We start from the raw sequence: 6,204 nt of genomic DNA on the forward strand, positions 1-6,204 counted from the left end.
ACTGTGGTTGCAGCTTGCATGAGGGGCAGACCCTGACACTGCACAAAACTGGATCCTCAGATGATACGGAATCTTTGAAGGGTAACTGGGAATGCAGATCCTGGCCTTCGGACAGAGGGAGGGGGCTGCACATGAGCCCCCATCACCCGAGGGGTGCAGAGGAGCCTGTACAGAAAGCTGGCATCTTGTTTCAGCCTGGACCGGTTAAGCTAAAGGGCTCCTGCCTGGCCTGACTATTGGGGGGTTTGGGGGGATGTAGCCATGTTGATTGGTCAGGAGGCCACAGAGCTGTGTGAGGTCACTGGGCTTCCAGGCCAGGCTGGGGCAGGAGTATGATAGAGATGCTTCCAACTGCCGTTCTGCTGGCCTTGGCAGTGTCTGTGGTTGCCAAAGATAACGCCACGTGTGAGTATGTGTCAGGGACACCTCCGGGGGGTGGAAAGAGTGTCTTTTGAATAGCAAGCCCCACCCAGACTCCCTCTGTCCAGGGCTAGGAAGGAGGCCAAGCTTGGGCCTTAGTAGTGCCCTGGGTCTCACGGGTGTGACCCACATCCCCAACTCTGACCATCCTTGCTCCCAGCTTCATCAGCCGAGAGACCCCAGGGCTGATCCCTGCGCTCCTATGCCTCCCGTAGCACAGACGCTGGGGTCCTTCCCTCACCTAGAGACTGACCTCACTGCCTCTTGCACATCAAGTCCCAAATTTTAGAAACCCCTTTCTTCCCACAGATACTGAGGTGCCCCAACTGTGGCTGACCCCAAAGACCCCAGGGTATTGTCATGGCTTTCTTCTAGGGTCCCGCCTCCACCTAGACTCTGACAGCCCCCAAGGTACCCCCAAAATCTTGTGGCCTCGCCCCAGTTCCCAGAACTTCCACCCCTGGACCCCCACTGCTTCCCACACCTGGGATCATTGGACCTGCCTTGGTTACTCTCCCTCCTCCTGCCACCATCCAAACCCACACTGCAGCCCCAAGACCCCTGCGGCTGTTCTCTGAGTCTCCTGCCCAAAATTGGCTCTAAAGACCTCAAGCCATTACACCTCTCTCTCACCTCCTCTAGCCTCCCCCCTGCCTCGGGATCTCCCATATTTCTAGGTCCCTTATCATCAGTCCTGCTTCCTATGGCGACTTCTTTTTCGCCTTGGGGCTACACCCACAAGACCCCAGAACCCATACTCCTCAAAACCAGTTCCTGAAGCCTGCAGCTTCCTGCTTCCCTACCACCCTGACAGCGCCTCTCCTCAGCAGCTCCCCCTCGGACCCTCCACGTTCCCGGTTGCCCCCTTTGCCCAGCCCCCTAGCCCTGATTCCCCCATCGTGCAGGTGCGAGGACAGGCTTTGCCTCTTCTTGGTTTGAACTGTGCCCCTGGTCTCACCCCAGTGCCCCCTGTGGGTTAGGGTTCAGGCAGAACCCACTGGGAAGTGGCCGTATCGTCGGAGGGCAGGATGGAACAATCGGGGCCTGGCCCTGGATGGTCAGCCTCCAGGTATTCATGTCCCACAATAACTGAAGGTACCATGCGTGCGGAGGCACCTTGCTGAACTCCCATTGGCTGCTTACTGCTGCCCACTGCTTCGTCTCCAAAAAGTCCATGAGGGAGCGCGTGGAGGGAGGTCTTCAGAAAGGCTCTTCCCAGAAAAAGACATTCTCCAGGGCTCCCTGTGCACAGTCTCCCTGGGGCTCTGGGCCATGTGGCAACCAGGCCATGAGTGGGTGGGCCCAGGAACTTGCTGAGGGAGGGCTCTGAGGATCATGGTCACCAGAGGTTTCTGTCGAGCCCTTCCTTTCTGAGGATGACCTGGCTTGCCTCTGTGCCCACAGAAAAGTATATGACTGGAGACTGATTTTTGGAGCAAGGGAAACTATGTATGGGAACGATAAGCCAGCGAAGCCACCTCAACAGGAGAGATATGTCGAGAGAATCATCATTCATGAGAAATACATCCCCAGTTTAGAGCACAATGACATCGCTCTCATGAAGATCACCCCTCCCGTTCCCTGTGGGCAATTCATCGGAACAGGCCGCGTGCCCCAATTTAGGGCAGGCCAACCTGGAGTTCCCCAGGCCTGCTGGGTGGCTGCCTGGGGATTCTTGAAAGAGAAAGGTGAGTATGGGAGGGGTTCTCACAGTGGTAGGGGCACTGCTGGTCATTCCCTCAGTGGTCTCTGCAGTGCAGGGGCCATATGTGGTGCCTAGTGGTGATGTCCACCAGATTCCGGGACACTGTCCCCTTTTAGAGTGGGAGAAACTGGCAGCCGAGTCCCCTGTCCACAACCTCACCACTGATGGCTCGTGTGGTCGCCGGGTGGAAGGGTGCATGCAGCACCAGGAGAACCTGGGCATTTTTTGGAATGGGGTATCGGCTGTGGCTCTATCTGGGGCCTGGAACCCCAGTTGCTACCTTCTGGAAATGGGGGATTGTCCCCTGAAATGGCACTTGGAGAAGAGCTCGAGATGGGGTTTTGTGGTTGCGGGCCAACTCCTCTCCTCTCTGGACATCCATTTCCCCAACTGTCAGTGGAAGGGCCATGTCACATGCTCTCTGAGCTCTGAGACCCCAGAGCCCAGCCCTCTAGACCTCAGTGAACCTCTGCTCACCACCCTTGCTGGTCACAATGCGAGAATCCACCCTCCGCACCCGAGTGACTACGATTTCTCTGCAGAGAGGGGACAGGGTTCTTGGCAGGCCAGCATGCCTGGGGCCAGGGCAGCAACGGTTTAATGAGTAGGTTAGGCATTTCAGCTTTCCATAGCTGACCACATGGACTTTTTACCCAGTCACATTGGGGATGAGAAGAGAGACTGAAAGCTCTTCTGTCCCTTGATAATGGAAAACTGAGGGCTCCTAATTCAAGGCACTTCAGTCATTTGGGGTTCAAAACTCAGCCTATTCTGGTGACAAAACCCTGGTAGTTTCAGTATGCTTCCTGTAACTCTTCTTCCCTCGCTCAAGGCTGCCCTCCTTCTCTGATTGGGTTGCTTCTCCTCCCGGGCACACCCGTTTTCACTGGCCTTTGCTGGCCCTTCCCTCCCCGACCTGGGGTATCAACCTCTATCTGGCTATTGATGTCCATAGCTCTGCTGAGGCCTCTAGAGCATTCTTCTTGTCCCACCCCCGGCCTACCCTGCTCTGCCCACCCACGCAAACAGGTGCGCAGTGTCCCAGGGTTCTTGGAGTCCCTGGGGGGCTGATCTCAGCGTTCCCATCTACACTCCCAACCCTACCACCACCTTTGCTGTCCTATCTCTCAAAAGGATTATAGGCTCCCAGCTACACCCTGGACATCAAACAAGGCCTCTTTTGTTCTAGAATCCTCCTCAACTTAGTGGGATTTCTACCATCTTCTGGTGAATCCCTCCCCCACTGGTAAGGCCAAGTCTTAAAGAAATCCCCAGCCTCCAAATTTCTGTGACATTCTTGCAGACCTTCCTTTTTCTACCTCCTCCTTGAGCCCATATGCTTCTGGGGTAATCCTCCTTTTCCATTGAATTTCAGGTTCTTGTGGACTTTTTAGCATTTAAAGCCAAGGTGTTGGGATTGAGAAAACCCTGTTCTCTTCCAGGTCATCTGTCTCTTCCATAGATCTAAAAGGTCACCACAAGCGACCAGGCTTGTTGTGGTGGTCATTTCCATGTCACCCCTGCCGTGGGGACAGTGCAAGGACAAAACTAACCCTGCTTGGGTGGTATGCAAAGTTGACCTAAAGGGCCTGGAGACACAGTCCAAGCCACACAAACACACAGTCTGAATGCTGTGTGCCTAGCTCCATCCACTTTCCTCCACTTGGTTCTGGCTTCCCACTTGGCCTCCACTGCCATGTTCCAAGTGTGATCCGCCACCTCTCCACCCGGATGCAGGCGATTTCAGACCCACCCACCAGGCTGTGGCTGGGCTGTGGGTGTGGCTGTGGTGGGGGGAGGCCACTTGATGAAGAGGGGATAGCTGCCCCTATAGCCAGGTGTGAGGTTGGCTGATGGAATCATAGCCTGGGCTGGGCCTTTCTTAATCCAAAGATCATGATGGAGCCTCTGGGGCTGTACAGGATGTTCTGACCTGCCTTCCGGTTATTCCAACCACCCATGCCCCTGACAGATCTGTGTGTGTGGAGGCCATCCTGTAGCTGCTCCTTCTCTGTAACTTCAAAACGGATGGGAGGCGTGCAGGGAGGGACTCATCTGCCCAACTCCAGCAGATCCTGTCCAGAACTGAGCTGAGGGGTTTAACGGGGGATAAGAAGCAATGAGGGGGACTTAGAGCCGTACTGTGGGGAAATGAAATGTGTGTCCTGGATTTGAGTGTAGAGAGGAAAACCTTGGTCCGAATCCAAGCCACACCACATCCCTACAAGAGTGTTTGGGCAAGTGGTGCTCCAAGCTCTTGATTCGAGGCAAGATGAGTAACAGCGCTTAACACAGGGGGTGACTGTGGGGTGTAAATGAGGTGACACATCCTGGCTGTAGCTGTGAATAATCATCTGGCATCAACACACATTCCTGCAGCCACATCTGCTCATCCTCCATGCACTGCACCTCCTCTTCACCTGCATATGCCTCCAACACTCCGCATGCTTCACAAGTGTCTGAGGAGAAGCCAGGGGCATTGACCTTCATGGATTTTAGGTTGAAGTAGAGCATTTCAAGTTGATGGGGGTTCCGTGGAGGGAGGAGGCAGGTCTTTCCCAAAACATGTCTTCTGTGATCGCTGACCACAGAGCAGCCTGTCTGTAGCCTACAGGATCGCACCGACACTGCAGGAGGCCCGTGGGAACCTCATCGAACTCGAATTTGTAACTCCACAGAGTGGTACAATGGGTGCATTTGTCCAACCAATGGGTGTGCAGGGTACCCTGAAGGCAAGATCGACACCTGCCAGGTAACTTTCCTTCGGGCACCCCTTTCCCTGTCAACACCTCTTTTGTGAATCCCTGAACTCCACTCCCTCCAGGGACCTGCTTCAGTGACCCTTTCCCTGGTCCCATCTCATAGCAGTGAGGATGGGAGGTGATACCTGGGGCCCCTACAAAGAACCAGTCACCACACAGAGAGCTTTATCCCACCGTGACACAGAGATCATACCACCCGAACACCACCCTAGAAGAGAAGGCTTACCTCTCCTCACCAGAATACAAAACCTTCCAATCCACTTGTACACACATGCCCATGCATGCATAAAGCCTCACACATGGACACATGGGTGGCTTATCTTCCCTCCTCACTGCAAGGAGACCCGTGACAATCCATCCCCTTCTCACATCCACCTGAAGCTGTTGATACCAACTCAAAGTTTACCACCACCACTTGTGTTCATGGCAGCAAGAAGCCATGGGACTGAAGAAACTGTCCTTCCAGAGCCTATGGCCCTTCTGGGCAGGGGAAAAGTGGCTCAGACAGAGAGTGCCTTCTGTGACCTTCTGGGCAGGGGGACAGCGGCGGGCCTCTCATGTGCAGAGACAACGTGGCAAACACCTATGTGGTCATGGGAGTCACAAGCTGGGGGTAGACTGTGCCTGAACTAAGTGTCCTGGAGTCTACATGGCCAACTGGCCCTACCTGAACTGGACTGCTTCCAAGATTGGTTCTAATGCCTTGCACATGGCTCAATCGCCCACCCCTCCCCATCAGACTTTTCAAGAAATCCCGGCCTGACAACCTTCTGCCCGCCCTTCTGCTCGCCCTCCTTGGTACTTCCAACACCCTCCTTGACCTCCTCCCAGCCCCCCTGCATCTTGACCTCGACCTTGACCCAAACCCCCGGCACCAACTCCAGCCCCACCCCCACTCCCACCTGCTCCCTCACCTATCACTAAATCTCCCCAAGTACTTTATGTTGCCAAGCAACTACAGCAAATCACAGAGATCTTGAAGGGGAAGACCTTTTCTAATGAAAAGGGGTATTACAAAATGGAGACCACAGATCTCCCAGAACAGACCGCTGCCTCCTGATCTGACCCCACTCCAAACAGACCCAGTGAGCACTTTACTCCCAAGAAAACAAAGATGAAATCAATAAATATAAACATAAATTTATCTATCTATCTATCTATCTATCTAATCTATGAAGGGATGATTTCTGGACTTCTTCCTACCTGCCCTCCCCAACATAATCCAAACTCACCCCCAGCAAATCTGTCTTCCCTCTGTCACCCTCAAATAGGGTGGAAATGCTTGTGTGTCAGGGGTCATTGTGGTTTCCTAAATCT

At 54.2% G+C, this 6,204-nt stretch overlaps 1 pseudogene; it reads left to right on the forward strand.

Annotated features, from left to right (window-relative positions):
* Positions 1-332: 332 nt before the first annotated feature.
* On the forward strand, positions 333-5,947 carry LOC148162901 (acrosin-like; annotated as a pseudogene).
* Positions 5,948-6,204: the final 257 nt, after the last annotated feature.

Source organism: Eumetopias jubatus, unplaced genomic scaffold (genome assembly GCF_037043125.1).
Source record: "Eumetopias jubatus isolate StellerSeaLion01/CBP00866 unplaced genomic scaffold, mEumJub1_p1.0 scaffold_12, whole genome shotgun sequence".
Classification (NCBI taxonomy): Eukaryota; Metazoa; Chordata; class Mammalia; order Carnivora; family Otariidae; genus Eumetopias; species Eumetopias jubatus.